This window comes from Arvicanthis niloticus, chromosome 1 (genome assembly GCF_011762505.2).
Source record: "Arvicanthis niloticus isolate mArvNil1 chromosome 1, mArvNil1.pat.X, whole genome shotgun sequence".
Lineage (NCBI taxonomy): Eukaryota > Metazoa > Chordata > Mammalia > Rodentia > Muridae > Arvicanthis > Arvicanthis niloticus.
The window spans coordinates 37,057,793-37,075,208 of record NC_047658.1 but is presented as its reverse complement, the minus strand read 5'-3'; the positions used below and the strand labels follow the sequence as shown (position 1 = coordinate 37,075,208).

General features: G+C 48.3%; 1 protein-coding gene across 6 annotated transcripts in view; it reads right to left on the bottom strand.

Moving 5' to 3' along the window:
• The window catches only part of Apba2 (amyloid beta precursor protein binding family A member 2), a 232,012-nt gene that overhangs the window by 170,175 nt on the left and 44,421 nt on the right, over positions 1-17,416 (bottom strand). For all 6 annotated transcript variants that reach the window (XM_034521728.2, XM_034521720.2, XM_076935320.1 and 3 more), the window contains exon 2: positions 12,870-12,992. The gene's annotated coding sequence lies outside the window, so the exon portion shown is untranslated. The remainder of the gene's footprint in view (positions 1-12,869; positions 12,993-17,416) is intronic.

The following is a 17,416-nucleotide window of genomic DNA, read 5'->3' as shown; positions in this document are numbered from 1 at the left end:
GCTGGCATCTGGTGAAGGCCTGCTTGCTGTGTTGTAACATGGCAGAGGGGCACTGTGTGGGGAGATGGTGTGTTGGCTTGGGTCTCCCTTTCTCTTCATACAAATGTAAAATGGACACCAGCACTGATAATGTCGTCTAATAATGGTAACTATCCCTCAAAGCCATCCACACGTGACTCTGAATAACGTTCCCATTCAAGCCATAGCCACCTTCCTGGCCTGTGATCTCCACTGCCCCCCATGGCTCAGCCCTCTCTGATGGCCTCTATCCATGCTCACCAGCAAGTCCTGCTTAGCCTATCAGGTTGTCCTGTCCTATAACCCATGACCTGGCTGTCCCTAGAGCCCCGCCTCCCAGAACAACTTATCAGCCCTTTCTGGACCCCAAGCTGCAGGCTCAGCTCCCCATCCATACCTGGCTGGACTAGTTCATGTTACCATCTGGGCAGGGCTGGGAACAGCAGCAGGGAGCTAGGGTAGAGAGGGCTAGGGACAAATGCACCAGGTGGCAGGAGCCTGGGGCCAGGCCATTTCCAGTCTCCTGACCTCTTTAGAGACATCTGTGCTTCGGGAACTATCAGGGACACACGACAATTTAAAGAAACATGTCACTACAAAAATAAGTCTCATCTTGTCCTGGTTCACCCTGTGGGCAAGAGGAAAATGCCTCTTTGTTTCCTTTGTGCTAATGGTCACAAGGGTGATGTGTGTAATACCTTGCTGTAGCCTAGAGGACCAACAATAAGACCTCACTTCCCAAACAGGCTCTGGCCAAGTAAGAGAGCAGGTGGCATGTGGCCTCTGGACCCCAGGAGTGGGACTTCCAGGATGCCTAACCACTTGTGCCCAATACCTAAGAGAAAGGGAGAAACAGGAAGAGAGGTGGCAGGCAACAGGCAGGCTCCGTCTAGCAGATCATCTAGGGAGGTGTTTCTTGAGGGCTGGTTCACCAGGATTGCAGCCATCTTCGTCTCTTCCCTAGGAACAGGATGTGGTTAGGCTGACAACACAGCCTCCATTCAGTCAGTGGGGTGCAGCAGCTTCCAAACAAAAAGACAGAAGCATTGCGTGTATGTGCAATGGTAGATGTGTTCCTCTGATGCTGGGCAGCGGGGCTGGTTCCTGACTCTGCTGCTGTGGATTATGAATTGATAACCCAAGCTATACAAATGTTAGCGATGTGCTAACCCAAAGTCCCAATGACACAGGGAAAAACAGCTGGGTTGGGTGGCAGTTCTATTTTTAGTCCTCTAGGGACCCTCCATAATGACTTTTAACAGTACCCATACCAACTTTCCAGAAAGAATAGAATTATCCCTAGAAAATGGACACAACTAGAGATGGTTATATTAATCAAAATAAGGCACTCAGAATGACTACGTACGTATGTTTTCACGGAGGTGGGATTATTTGCTGTATCTGAAACATGTATTAGTCTATTTTCTGTTGCTACAACCAAATACCAGAAGCTTAGAACTCTTATGAAGAAGGAAAAAAAAAAGGTTAATTTAGTTCATCGTTTACAGTTAGTCTAAAACCCATCAGTTCATCGGTCCAGCCTTTGGAGAAGGATGTGAGGGAGAAAGAAGGTTCACATGACAAGGAAGGAAGCTAGGAAGTTAGGACAAGACACATTCTTTGTATAATAATCAGGTCTTGAGAGAGCTGACTAGGAAGTGCAGGTGCCTGCTAAGGCCAGAAGAGGGTGTTGGGTTCCTTGGGGCTGGAGTTACATGTGGCTCTGAGTCACCTAAATGGGTATTGTGAACTGAACTCATATCCTCAATTTAAGGACTCACTCAATTTTTTATTCCTTGATACCCTCTGAGGAGCATACCGCCAGTGACCTCACCATTCTCCACGAGAACCCACCGCTGAGACATTGGCCCACTCCTAACTCAGCCACACCAAGGCCCAAGTGTCCAGCCCAATCCCTGAAGGAGGCTAAGCCACCCTGCCACTGTCATAAAGCTCAGTGATGGAGGCAGCATGAGAAGGGACCAAGACACACAGATCCTTGACAAGGCACGTTTCATGGCTGCTAAGAAAAGAAGGGCTCTGAGTCCCACAGGGCCAGCCCCTCCTGCTCTACCACAGGGTGGGCTGCTCCACATGCCCTGAATTCAGAAATCCCAAGTGTGAGGCTGTCTCCACACCCAGATACTGAAGGGACTCTGGCCAGCATGGCTCCGGCAGGCCATGCCCTTCTCCCCAATCCCTCTGCCTTGCTAAAAACCACTAGATTACATTCCTAAAGCTAGCCACCAAGGTCCATTCCTTTGGCCACTTCCTCCTCCTGAGGCTGACTCCCAAGGTCCAGCTATCAAAGTTTTGAAGTCCAGAAGTCAAAAGCCCCCTTTGACTCACTTAAGTAACATGCCGAATTAAAATGAAACATCGCATCCTAACACAGGGTTTCCCCTTTTGCCTTTATAAACTACCATTTGCCTATGGGCCACATCTGGTTCCTTTCTATGCAGAGACAGTCCTTTGACCCACTCCTCCTCCCTCTCTCTCCTTTTGGCTTCCCCTTCTCCTTAATCTTCTGTATCCTGTCTTTGTCTCTTATTCCCTGACTTCTGTACCTCTGGAGTAAATAAACATCCTTCGTGCTGAGAACTTGGTCTTAGGGGTCCTGAGCCAACACATTCCCTAGGGATACAGAGGCTGGCCAGTTTGGAAAAGCTCCAAGGGAAGTTGACCCATCTGCAGGCGGCTGCGTCCCTAGAGCCCACTGTGAGTATAGACAACTGTGGTTAAGTGTGAACACAGCCTCAGGGACCACCCCGCCTACACACATCATGTCCCATGCCCAAGACTGTCACCCTAATCCTGTATCAGCAGTGCAGATGGCCAGCAGCTTTTTTCCCAGAGACTTGACAGTCCCTACCCCTGCCATTTAGAAAGTTTGCTTTTTAAGTTCAATTACTCATAGTGAGCTGCCATCCGAAAACACCAATTGGGAAATTCTAGAAGCGAACACATCAAAGATTGTGAATGAACTGTAGTAATGTATGGTTATTCATTACCGTTGGTCTCCTACTGTGCTAATGTGTACCTCACTCCAATGATGTGCAGGTAGCACAGTCAGTGGCTTCAGGCACCTGCAGACTACCCTGGGTGCTAAGGATGACTGCTAACCAAGGAAAGGAGGCTGGATTCCATGGCTGCCTCCCACAGCTATGCTGAGACCTAGGAGCCAGGCAGGGAAGGGCCAGCTGCTGCAGACCTGTCCCAGAAGCCCCCTTGCCAGCACGGAGACTCTCCCACGGAGACTTCCTCTATGTGAGCATCTGTGCATTTGAACAGAAATTCCCAAAATACATACTTCCAACGATGCAAATAGGATCCCAAATACACAGAACTAAGAGTGACGCTGTTATTTTAAATTGCTGTTAATTCCAACAGAAATAAAACGTTCACATCCCGAAGCCAGATGCAAACAACACCCCAGTTAACCCACAGACACTCTGCTGAACTGAAAGGACCCTCTCCAGGCCCACCAAGGAGGAATGGCTCCTAAGCCTAGTGAGCCCAGCAGTGAATCTAGAGGTGACATTTTGTGCCACCTCCACAAAGTGAGGCTGCCTCTCCAGCCACATGCTGACGGAGAGAAGGCCATCTCAGAAGGGTTGGTGACTACAGCTTTCAATGGGACAAAATGAGGTCCTAGACACAGGACAGGAATGCCAGGTCACCTTATCAGCCCTTCCCCAGAGAAATGAGGGGCAGGTTGTAGATCTCCATAACCTCCCACTCCTGGGCCTCCTTGAGGATCTAAGAGTTACAGAATGGGTAGCTCAGGCAGTTCTCCTAAGAGGCTATGTGGTGGGACACAGTGGTCAGTGTGGCCTACGATGATAACCTGGCCAGCAGAGGCAACAAGCACCAAAGAGCTTGCATTCTCAATGCCCTGGCCTAGAAACTAGTAAGGAGGTAGGTGGCCCAGGGAGGAGACAGGGGCTTTCCTTTGCCTCCTGAGTCAGACTTCTAGAGGTAACTGACAAGTCCCCAGGGTCTCATGGACCACTCCTAAGCCTCCAATAGAGAGGTAGCACCCAGCCATACCCTACAGAGCTGAGGAGCCTCTGTCTAGGGAGAAACCATCTGTGGACACAGAGTTCTTCCTGGGAACATCTTAAAGAGACAGCCAAGAGGCTTCTAAGGGCTCTAAAGTGTACACAGCAAGCATGAACACCAGCTCAATGTGTTCTCAGAGAATCATCTCTAGGGTATTTCCCCCTCAAGAGAAGCAAGACTTAAACACCAGCTGGACACTAAAAGTAACAGCATAGCCATCAGGAGCCAGACTGCCTTTTCTACAGATAACACACCTCAGCTTCATCTACAGGCAAGATGGGCTCTACAGGCAGGTCTAATGACAAGAAGGGAGACAGTGAAGGAGGGGAGTGACATACACACATACTCAGCGCCCCCCTACTGCTTTCCAGGGCAGGGCAGGCTCCAGCTAGTCAGGAGACTTGGGGTCTCTGCAATCACCCACCACATCACTGGACACAATTTCCCTCAGCTGGAAGCAGCTAAGACTCTCATTGCATACAGAAAGCTCTGACACCCATCTGACTTCCCTGGTCAGGGACATGTGGGCCTGCAGGACATGTGCAGAGACACTGTGTGGCGGGAATACTCTTCAGTGCTCCTTTAGTATCCAGCATAGTGGGTAATAAATTCGATACAATAGAAGGTGCGAAGCGGCATCAGACAATGACAGCCCATGGCCCTGGGGAAGCATTAGCAGAAGACACTAATGCTTCCCCAATAAAACTCTCAAAGTGGCATCTACCAGCACAAAATTCCACATAAGCAAGGTATTCACAGTGACTCTACCTAGTCTCTGCCACCCGCTGAGCAGGGTTCAGGGAGCTACTTTAGGGTGAGGCTGAAGCCCAGAGTTCCCTGTATTGGAGCTGCCACAGCACCGTCTGGGCAACGGGCAGGGGCATGGCCCATGTAGGCATAAGGGCTGGCTTCACCCTCTGGTTCCCTATGATCAGGGATGGCAGCTGTGCTCCTCAGCCATGGTGGGCGGCAGAGCCACACTTCCTTGGTGTGATCTGGACTTTAGGAAAATGTCCTTCCTCCTCTCTTTGTGGAATTGAGAAAAATAATTAAGAGAAGAGCAGATGGCAACCACTTCAAATCTGTTCGTGAGAACTAAATCAACAAGATGTGGGAATGGGGGAGAGTTTGCTTTGCTGGATGAGTGAGCATCCCATGCTATAATCCCCAAAGCAAGGCAGTAGGACTGTGGACAGGGTGGATGGAAGCCTACAGTGAGAGGGTAAGAGCCCAAAATTCAGAAGCAATCAGAGAAAAGCCACCTTCTCCTATGGCAACCAGGCTGCCTGGAATGCTACAGGGTGGGGGTGGGGGGAGCTGGCTTCAGCACCACCACACAGGCTGTTTCTAAGGACGGACAAATCAACATGCCCAGTGAGAAGCTGGCTATCATCGTCCTGCATCTGAAATGGTAACTGTGGGCTGATTCCTCTCCTCCCTGAGAACTGCTGAGAACCTCTCACCCACAGGCTTTCTTTGTACCTGGGAGTGTGTACTTTGTAGAAAAGGGAGGTTTATTCAGATCATAAGTTTAGAAGCGTAAAGTCCATGACTAGGGGGCTCTATCCTTCAGCCTCGGATAAGTGCACCACTGGCGGCATCAGAACAAGGTAAAGCAAAGAAACAGCTGCACGCAGATGAGGCCACATGCATCAGGCAGAGTTACTTTACAACAGCCACTGTTGCAAGAACGACATAGGGTACCTTGAAAATGGCATTGATACCTTCTAAGCATGTCCCAATTATGTGATAACCTCCCAGTAGGCCCCGTCTCTTAAGCTCCACCATCTCTCACTAAAACAACCAGCATTGGCTCACGATACCCCAAGACCAAGTTCTTGGCATAAAGGAGATTTATCTGCCTCAGAGGGACAGAGAACAGGGAATAAGAGACAAAAACAGGAGGTAGAGGATGAGAGGGAAGGGGAAGAGAACAAGGGAGAAGGGGAAAGGGTGTTTGTCCAGGGTCCAGACAAAGGAATTCCTCTAGATAGAGAGGAGACTGAGGTGGCCCATAGGCAAATGACAGTTTATAAAGGCAAAATGGGAAACACCGTGTTAGGATGAGATGTTTAATTTTGATTGTGCATGTTAATTAAGTGAGCCAAAGGGGGCTTTTGATTGCTGGACATCAATACTTTGATAGCTGACCTTGGGAGTCAGCCTCAGGAGGAGGAAGTATCCAAATAAGGGACAGACCTTAGTGGCTAGCTTTAGAAATGTAATTTAATGTTTTTTAACAAGGCAGAGGGAATGGGATGAAGGGCAAGGCCTGCCAGAGCCATGCTTGCCATGTTTGGGCTGGCTAGAGTCCCTTCGCTCACAGACGTCAGACTGGGTATCAGTCATCCAGCACACAAATCCCAAAGAGAAACCATAGTGGAACCACTAAGCAGTCAAGTTCACCGAAGCCACCAACCACAGGAGAAACCCTCCAACTCTCATATAAATGGACAGATAAGAGCCAACCCACAGTGGAAGTTCTGTGCCCTAGAACTCATTCAGGAAAAGGTGACAAGACAGAGAAAATAGAGTCAAGTAAAGAACACAATTCCAGAAAATTGTCAAGAAAATTAAAGAAGGGACCCCAACATATAAAGAGCCATAAATCACCCCATCTTCAGAGGGGAGCCAGCCAGCCAATCTGAAAAAAAATCAATGAACTTTCTTAGGCCTGTATCAGTGAACTTTGGCTGCACATGTGTCCCTTCGGAAGGCTCTGAAGAGACAGGTGAACTCAGAGCTCCCTGATCACCAGGAGCAAAGGACTCCCATGACAGAGAGCAAGTCTTAGGGACCAAACTTTACCCCCAGACCCTCACTAGGTTCTTCCTGAGAGGAGCCAAGGTAGAGAGTAGGAAACACTCCTCCTTTCAGAACTGGAGGGGTGGGGGATGGGAACTCAGTCTTCCTGTCTCGCCTTAAACAGGTGCTTTCCACGCTGGGTTGACTATTTTCTATTTTCCAGTGCCAAAACAAACCCTGTTTCTCACTTCCAAAAGAGTGTTCCTCAAACCCCATGGCCTTCAACACTTGGTTGATGGAACTGTTTTTGTGAGACATGGTTTTCCAGCCGTCAGGTAATCTTTACTCAGCGTTCATAAAGTCTGGGTCTATTACATGCATTTCAGACAGCATGCTCTCCGATCACAACAGTGCCATCAGGGCTAACCTACGGTAAGCAGAGAAGTGTCTTCACAAGAAGAAATGTGTGAAGGTGGCAACCGAGTGGCACAGCCCACTAGAAGCCTGGGATGAAATCAGAGGACACAGAAAGTTTCCCTCCCACACTTTACGCCACCGCCAGGTTCCAGCACCACCACAGTCACAAAGAACCACAGCTGGTGATTTCTAACAGGAACCATTGAGGATGCCTAGCATGGCCAGAAACTCAGCAACAGAACACTGTCTGGAGCGGAGGGAGGACCCACTGCTTAAGGGTAATAAGTGTCTCTTCCTGGTGCAATCACAGAGAAAAGAAGGTCACACAGCACCAAGAACAGGATGGATGCTGTAAACCATGAATGGTCGGACTGAGAAATGGATAAAATAAATAAAAAGACCAGCACAGGTCCATTTAGAGCTTGGATCTGGAATGCCCACAGATCACATGCTGGCCTCTCTGTACTAGTAGGGCATGGTATAATTTTCAGAAGCTGGGGCCTAGCTGGAGGAAGCAGGTCATTGGAGGCATGCCCTTAAAGGTTACACTGGTTCCCTGTGGCCCCCCTCTCTCTCTTTCCTTCCCTCCTCCATTCCCCTCAGCTGGCATCACCAGAGCAGCTCTCTGCCATGATGCGCCACCTCCTCACAGGCTCATAGACAATGGAGCCAGCTAACCATGGACTGAAACTGACAACATGAGCCAAGATAAATCTTTACCCATTTAAGTACTGTCTTCTGGTTTTCTGACACAGCAACATGAAGCTAAGACAGTATATACTATACACACCAAGTAAATAAAAATAAATTTTATTAAAATGGCTAATGATAAACTTTGGTATTATATGTATTTTCCCCAATTTAAAAACCCTACCAATGATACCACACGTTTTGGTGAGTCCTCTAAGATAAAAGCCAGGGAGGCCCAGCATTCAGCGCTCCCAGGCATCAGGGAGATGAGGACAGGTTTGGCACATGGGATGTACCCCCTTAGGTGGTCTCCCACATGAAGGGGTAATGGACTAAGCCAAAAGTGGCCATACTGACCTCTGGCTTTTAGGAAGGGGCAGTTGACACCTTTCTGGGCCTTCTCTTGAAATGTAGGTCTCTTTTGACAGGGCACCAAAGCAGTGAGCAGGAGCAGTGCAGAGTGATGAGCCCCCCAATTGGGGAAAAAGAATACAGTACCCCTTTACCCACTCACTACCAAAAAGCAAACAAAGCACAAGGCCCCAGCACAGCAGGATCAGGAGACCCTGATCAGCAGTGCTCTGTGGAAGAAGGGTGACTCTAGAAGAGAGGATACTAGAAGTGGAAACAGCAGGGAATCTGCATGCTCTTTGCTAAGGTTTCCAGCTCCACTGCCCCTCACCAGATCTAGTGTCAGCCACCAACTTTGTCTGCCCCTGCCCTGTGCCCAAGGGAGGAGGCTGTTTTCCTCCAATATACTCCAAGCAATCCAGGTTCAGCTCCAGACCATCCTAATGAAGCAAATGTGAAAACAAAGGCCGTCATGGAGGTTTTCATTTCCTGGTGCATGGAAGATCTGTGTTTACACCATCTCATGCCCAGTAAGTGTGAAATAACATTATGGCTAAAATATATATATATATATATATATATATATATATATATATATATATATATATATATATTATACATGTCTCATTGGTAAACACTGCTCAAAGTTCTAACAACCATCTGATCTGTTGGAAAGACTTGTTTCAGTCTGGAAAATCCAGGGACCATGACAGGGCAGACTGAAAAGTAATCAACAGTGGCTGCCTACACCTTACATCTGGGAGGTGTTTGTTAAAGTAGCCTGGTTCTGACTGCCCTGACTGGCACTAGGGAGTTAACTATAGAAGTATATTAGTAAGATGGTATAGCTCCAAGATGGAGAAGCTAATGCATTGAAGTCTTCTTTGCCACAACAGGAACTGAAGAAATACCAGTGTGGGGCTGAAATACGCCTCAATAGTAGAAAAGCAACCTAATGCATAGATGCCTTGACTTTATTCCTATGCAGAACACAGAGGGGGGAGGGAGGGAGGGAGGGAGGGAGGGAGGGAGAGAGGATGCATACATTTTTTAAAAAATGTAGATGTAAATATATAAGCCAATCACATAGTAAATTATGTTTTGTAATCCAGCTTTACTACTGCAACAAAATGCTTGAGATGATCAACTTACAAAGAGGAAAAGTTTATTTGGGCTCTAGTTTTAAGGCTATAGCTCATAGTTGGTGAGTCTATTGCTTCTAGGTCTATGAAAATACATGATGACAGAAACCACATGGTAAAACAAAGCTATTCATCTGATGGGCATACAGAAGGAGAAAGAAAAGGAATGGCTTGGGTACCACTGTCCCTTCTACAGAAGATCTCCGGTGACCTCAGGAACCCCCACTATGCTCTGTCTCTTAGAGGTTCTACAACTTCATGATGGAACCACCCCAGGGATCAAGTGTCTAATATATTGAAATTCGTGGGACCCTCCAGATCCAAATGACAACTGTCACCAAGTCACTGCAAGCTGCACTCTCATATGACTGGCAGTACACCCTGCAAACATATGGATGGCATACTGTACAGTGACAGCACAACAGCTTAGGCTATAGGAATGCTTCAGCTCCAATCCAATCTTGTGCGTGGCCCACTGTTGACCAAGAATATCATCATGCAGTGTGAAACTGTGAACAGACAAGAGCAGACTAGCCTGGGGCAGGCAGGTCAGGACACTCTCTGGAAGGTAGCTGTAGTCTTGGAACTGAGCTAGCTTAGTGGGATGGGGTCCGGGATGGGGATGGGGGATGGGGGATGGGGGATGGGGGATGGGGGATGGGGATGAGGGATGGGGGTGGGGTGGGGGATGGGGTGTGGGATGGGGGTGTGGGATGGGGATGGGGATGGGGATGGGGATGGGGATGGGGATGGGGATGGGGATGGGGATGGGGATGGGGATGGGGATGGGGATGGGGATGGGGATGGGGAAAAAGCCAGGAAAGCACTGTTGTAGGATGGGAGTCGAGGGGGTAAGGCTGTGTGGCAAGAGAGTGGACCCATGTGCTGCTACATCCTGAGCCTGACACTTCTAGCAGGAAAAGGGCAAGTGGGACTATTACTCAGATGACAGCAATGCTCTCACTTCTGCTCAAAGGACTGGACCCCATAGAGAGCACAAGAATGGGCCCTGGACTTAATGAAGCGGAATGAGATGATGCTGTGCCTCCCCCAAATAATGCTGAGATCCTAACTTTCAAAACCTATGCTGTGACATTATTTATAGATAACATCTTTGTTGATGATCAAAGTCAACTAAGGTCATTAGGCTGCCTCTTAATTTAGTGTGACTGATGTGATGTTTAATATTGTCAATTTAACAGGATCTAGAATCACTTCCATGCACACATGCGTATACACACACACACCTTTATGCACTTTGTAAAGGACTATTATCTGCATTTGATTAATTGAGGTAGAAGGAGCCATCCAAACTATGGGCGGCACCATTCCTTGGGCTGGGGTCCTAGACAACACAAAAAAGAGAAAGCTTGCTGATCACTCACCTCCCACTACTTCCTGATGGCAGACAGAGTAAACAGCTGCTTCAAGCTTCTGCCACCATGGGGAACTATACCCTCAAAGTATGAGCCAAAATAAGCTCCTTCTCTAGGGGTATTTCATCACAGTAACAGGAATAGAAACTAATGGGATTGATGATCATTTAAAGTAAAGGGGAAGTGTGTCCTATCAGACAGAGCTCAGAGGTCTCCTGTGATACAGTGTTTTATGTTTTTTGTGTTTTAGGTGTTTCATGTAGTAGTTGTTTTGTTTAGTTTGTTTTGGAGAGTGGTGATTTTAGTGGTTGTTGTTTGTCTCAAACAGAGAACTACCCAAGACACAGTAATGAAAGCACAGATTATTAAAAATGAATCATGGACTGAGATTTAAAATGTAAGTGCAAAGGCTAGAGAGATGGCTCGGTGGTCGAGAATACTGCCTGCTCTTCCAGATGACCTGGGTTCAAGTCCCAGCACCCACATGGCAGCTCACAACTGTCTGTAACTTCAGTTTCAGGGGATCTAATACCCTCAACACAGGCATACATGCAGGCAAAACACCAATACACATGAAATAAAAATTAATTATTTTTTTAAATGTAAGTAAACCCACAGGTGGAGAGTAAGCTCAAGCAGACACATAGTTTTAATCACAGAAGGGAAAGCACTCTCTGAGGCATGGACCCTTGAGACAGTCCCAGGTGACTGACTGATTTTTTTGTTCGCTGGGATTTGTACCATCCCTAAGAAGATACAAGACAGTCCAAAGGATGGCCTGTCTTGATTTGGACCTTAGAGTTAACCTTATGACTTGGGATGGCATTCATATGTCCCTACCTTCCTACATCAATGGTAAGAGACAGACATATCAAGGGAAAGCTATGTGAAGGTGTGCTGTCACAAGCCCAATGACGATGAAGGTGACTGGCAAACCACCAGATCTTTCTTGTAGACCCTCAAAGACACCACCCTACTAGCACCTTGGTCTTGGATTTTAGGCCTCCAAAATAAATAGACTACAAACTCCTATTATTTAAAGCACCCCCTGTGATACTTTGTCATGCTGGAGCTATGTAGCCACTCTCATTCCCCAGCAGAAAGTGCCTTGTAGATCTTCACGTCGTTGCAGGTACCTTAGACGCAACCACTTGGGACTTTTTATACAGTTCCCAGTCTGCTTTCTGCTGACTGGGTCTGCCCACAGCAGCAGTGCCTTAGACTGGCTGCCTGGGTCATACCATGGGTCTGGGTGTGGAACAACTTAAAAACTGCCACTGCCACACAGAGCACAGAGATGCTGCCCATTTCCTGTCTACTCCTGCTTCCTGAAACCCTTGAACCCTCGATGGCTACTCTGAGTCCATAACCACTGACCAGGAGGGAAGACGTCTGAGAATACACTGGAGGACTGGAGGTACCCTGAGAGCAGACCCAGTTCCCATGGACAGCACATGACTGGAAGACTTCCTGGTCATTTGTCCTTCACATATTGCTGGCTCTCCTTTGTGTCTTTCACCCCCTGTAAATGCAGGTTCTGTATTTGTGGATCCAACCAACCACAGATCAAAGCTGTTTGTGGTTTTGTTTTTTTTTTTTTCAGAAGGTCTTAAAAACACAAAACCCTCCAGACATGGAATTACCCTATAGCATAGCATTGGGCCTCCTGCGCTACGGTATTAGGCTTACAATGGATCAATCCATACTGAGCACGAGCAGGTGTGATTCTTGCCATCCCTTAAACAATAAAACAAGTATTCACATAGTAGTTGTAACTAAGTAGTAAGTACCAGAAGTCATCAAAGGAGGGTGTATACGTGCCCTGTGCAAACACTGAGCATTGCACATAAGGGACTGGAGCATCCTCAGATCCAGGAACCCACAGAGGTCCTTGGAACCAACCCACCTCGATAAATGAGAACATTTCAAACTCAACAGAGCTAAAAACCAGCATGACTGTACTAGAGTCTCGTTAGAGAAAGGCAAGGATGTTGCTTAGCATGTAAATGGAGGCTTGTCCTAATTGTACAACAGGAAAAGCTGGAGATGGGAAATGTATCCTACTTACCGGCAGTCTTCACACACAGGATGGCTCTCCCTGTTCCTGTCTGCAGTAAAGTCTACCACTGACGGAGGGGAGGCAAAGGGTATCACCTGGCGGAGCTTCAGCAGTGCCTCAATATCCAGAGAACTGTGGCAGAAAGATAACAAACACAGTGTCAGCAGGCTGGGAAGGCAATCCACTCATTCACAGACAAGGACAGAGTCAGAACTCCAGAATATTCCCCAGAACAGACAGCATCTGGAAATACAGCATGTAACTGGTCACGAATTTCCTGACATCTTCAAGAGAGCCCTTCATATTCACACATAAAATAAAGGTCAGCATAGATCACTGACTGGACTACAGTTTGGAGCCTTAGTAAGTATATGGAGAGTAGACTTCTCAAACTGTTTTTGCAGGAAGATCCTGAAAATATCCCTCCACCCACCTCCACATGCCCTCCCCATACATCAAGGCTCTGTTCCCAGCTTGTTTTTCTCAAAGTAGCAAAACACCACACAAGGCCCAGAGCTCTGGGTGATTCAAGTTACTTCTCTCAAAACAGTGTTGGTGACATATGGATAGAATGCTTCTTCGATGAATAGGGACTCTGCAAAGAAACAGTTACCATGCTCAGTGCTTGGAGAGAGCCACTGGGTGGTCAAGAGACACAATGTCCACCCTAGTGGCTTGCTTTTTTCTTCAGCCCGGAGCTACAAAGACAGATAGATACCTTGGTTTCCATCTTAACTCTGCTCCAGGGAGAGCCAGAGAAGCTGGGGCCTACACTGAGTTGTGCACCACCTTCTGCATAGGCCCTCAGTTCCTCCCCTAAAGTTCTGTATGTGAAAGAAGCTGCTGCCTGAGAATCAAAGTTTCACTGAGCTTTAAGACAGACCACTGCTGGGTTCTCTCCTATAGCTTTCTCAGACATGTTTTCTGTCCTACTAATAGTGCCGGGACACCAAGCTGGAACCTCCCCAGTGTCTGGGATCCACTATGATGTTTAAGGATGAGGAGGCGGGAAATATGGGCCTAACTAGTCCTATGCCTGACCTACCACAGGGAGCATGAGAAACTTACTTTTGCTCAGGGACTCTCATGGTGTGAATGGAGATACAGTAAAGGATGACAAGGCAGTGACTCTGAACCACAGCGTGCAAAGTGACTGAGGCCCAGGCGCCGTGCACAGCTACAGCCTTGTCCTATCATGCCCCATGACCTCACCTCACCTGTGCTTCACATCTTCTCACACACACACACACACACACACACACACACACACACACACACGGCCATCTTTAGTATTCCCTTGTTTATTCTTATGGAACCCCCCTACCCCCAGCACACTTCTATTCATTCTTTAAAACCAAATGGGGATTTCTCCCTGAACTCTGGTAATGTCATTGCTCTGCACCTGGCCTAGTTGTCGTTCATATTTCCCCTGGCCCACACAGGACTCATTTCTTTCCCTGGGACCCTGCCTAGCCTCCCCAGGGCCCAACCTTTAAAAGGCAGAGAAGATAGTTCAGCACCAGCACCTCTAAGAATGGAGAATAAAGGGAAGGAGATGAAATAAGCAAACAAAAAGAACTGTGGGGGGGAAGGGGGCTCTATGATTAAACTGTTTGCCATGCAAGCATGAAGACAGGATCTCAGACACCCAGAATGCACATAAACGCCAGCTGGGAGTGTTAGCCTACCTGCAATCCCAGCATCTGAAGAACAGAGTATCCCAAGGGCAAGATGGTTAGCAGCACCATCAGCCATAACTGAGAGCTCTGGGTTTGACTGAGGCCTGCCTCAGGGGATTAGGTAGGAGACTCACGGAGGATGATTTCCAGCATCGACCTGGAGCCTGCACATGCTTATGTACCCACATGCATGTCCACATCCACATACAAGTAACACACGTGTACACACACACACATGCACGGGGGGGGGGGGGGAGAGAATGAATGAATGAATGGGGAGCATTCTAAGGGTAGGGACGAAGCATGTGTGTTAAGGGGCACCCACATGGTGAGACACTGTAAAGCCAGGTCTCCAGGCTCCTGTCTCACTGGCACAGAGGGCCATGAGAGGTTTCAGGCTATAGGAGGAAGCTGTTGTGTCCATGAGGCACATGATGACCTGGGAGAGACAGGGCTCACTGGAGGTCCCTCAGAACAGAAGTCTATCTTCGGATGGAACTTGTAGAATCTTCAGAAAATTGGCTGGATACTTACCAAGCAGCTCCTTCTACCCAGGATATGCTGATAAAATTATTCAGAATTAAAAAAAAAAAAAAAAAAAAAAAAAAGATGCAAAGAAAAAGTCCCCATGACCTTGGCTGCCTCCTCTGGATCCTGGATCCTAGCAGTGCATCTGAGCATCCAGGAGCTGCCTGTCCATCTCCCAAACCCAGACACTCATTGCTGTCGCACTGCACACCTGCCCTTACTAACCCACAAGTACCACCTGCAATGTGTTCCTGGGGCTAAAAATAGATCCACCATCTTCCTCCAGGAATGTCCCATGGGAGAACGGAAGATGCCTGGGAGCTAGGACAGCTTCAAAGGCCTCAAGATTCTTTGGCTTGCCCTCCATCCCACAGCAATGATGGAACAGGCCACCTAGGGCAGGCTTCCTGGAGCAGGGCTTAGGTATTTGGCTTTCTTCCATGTACCACTGCCCAGCGGGCGACCCTCCTGCCTGGGTATCCTGGCATCCTGCCCTCCTCTCTCTCAGACTGGCCACACTCCAGGCCCACCCAGGAAGCACATTTGCAGGGAAGTGCAAGCCTCTCTAGCCTCTTATAATCCCCACATTTGTATAAAGCAGCCAGCAGAGCTCAGTTCCCAGGCCAGTTGCTTCCCCCTCCCCCATACCTGACCCACAGAGCACTGAGAAGGGAAAGGCTCCCACATCCCAAGCCAGCACCTCTCTGTCACTTGATACCACCCACCATGGCTCACTTCACTATGAATGCTGAGCAGGTGGAAACAGTCAAGTCAAGCCAGTCAGAGGTGATGTGGCCCCTGGGAAAGGCCCAGATAGAATAGCACCCAGCTTTCATCCACAGGCCATGCTACAAAGGCTCCTGCCGCATGAACTGATGGCACTCTGTTCTCCACCAAAGTATTTGCATCTGGTTGACAACCAGAGTCCTTACTTACTCAGACTGAAGCTTCAGCAACACCCTAGACACATCTCCTTCCATTACCCCTACATATTCCACATAGGCTCCACCTTTGAACTCCACAAACAGTCCAGTATTGTTCCTAATCTCATCAGATATGATCTGGCTTCCTTATTCTTCCTTGAACAGACCAACGGGGCTACCCCAGGGCCTTTACACAGGCCATTCTCTCAGATGTCTACACCCTTCCTGCATTCTCTCAGCAAGTGCCAGCTTCCAGCTATTTAATCTACATCCTATTTAATCTACAATATGCCTGAAGCCTTCCCCACCCCTCCCAGCTTAGTGCTTCCTCTTGACACCAGCCCTAACCTATACCCATCTTTTATTGACTGTAGCCATATCTGTGTCTCCTCACTGGAAAGCGAGAGAATTGCTCTCTATTGGAAGCTCTCAAATTAACAGCTCTCAAATCTTCAAAATGTCCTTGTCCCTTTCAAATAGTCATGGAAGCCAGACATGTTTTTGGGAACAACCTCCACCCTCACCCTCGTTATGAGAAGCTGCTCTCTGGCCCTGTTCTGAAAGCTTTGAAGATGGCAGAATCACCCAGACAAGCACTAGGGGCAAAAAAGTTCAGACTACTTAAGGAAGTGTTGACCTAGAACCCTTGAGTGTCTCAGAGTGCAGGATGGGAGGGGCATGAGCCCAGCCTCACAGACAGTAGGGAGGGGCACACACGGAAGGGGGCCAGGAACATGGTGTGGGCTCATTCTGATGCATGGCCTTCCCCCACCCCCACCAAACTTCAGCCTGGGGGGTTCTACCTCTAGGAGAGCTTTAGGTTGACCTGCACAGTGAGAACTGGCAGTGACACAGCCTCTCCTGAGGAAGTCCACAGCGGAGTGACAGGCCTGAGGGAATTCTAGTCTCAGCCTGTCCTGCCAAGCCAGCCAGTCACTGGCTCCACATCGCAGAGCTAAGTCCCAATGGAGTCAGGGCCCCCATGCTCTCTGCATATTACCATGTGCTGGGAGCAACCTGGACTCAGTGAACGGCGGTGGTCACCATGTGGCTGCATTCATACCCAGTGCCTTTTCTGCTTTGTCAACTCTTGAGAAGATTAGGACTTTGTTTTATACCAACAGGAAAATTCTTCTTTTCTAAAAACATCTTCAAGATGGTCAGAGGGACAGAGCAACCAGAGAAATGTCACAAGTTGTGCACAGAGTCTCCAAAGGAGCTATGTTCCTCAGTGTGTTGAAGGAAGAGCTCTGCACGGGACAGATGAAGATTTGGGGGGACATTTGTGAGTAATCTGGCACCTGTGTGGCTCCTCACAATGTGACAATTAGAAATGTTGAGCCCTCAAACCACTGGCGTAAGTCTTACCAATAGCCTCACCCACCACTGGGAGCTGAGGCCCTCAGACCGGGTGGTACTTCCATAC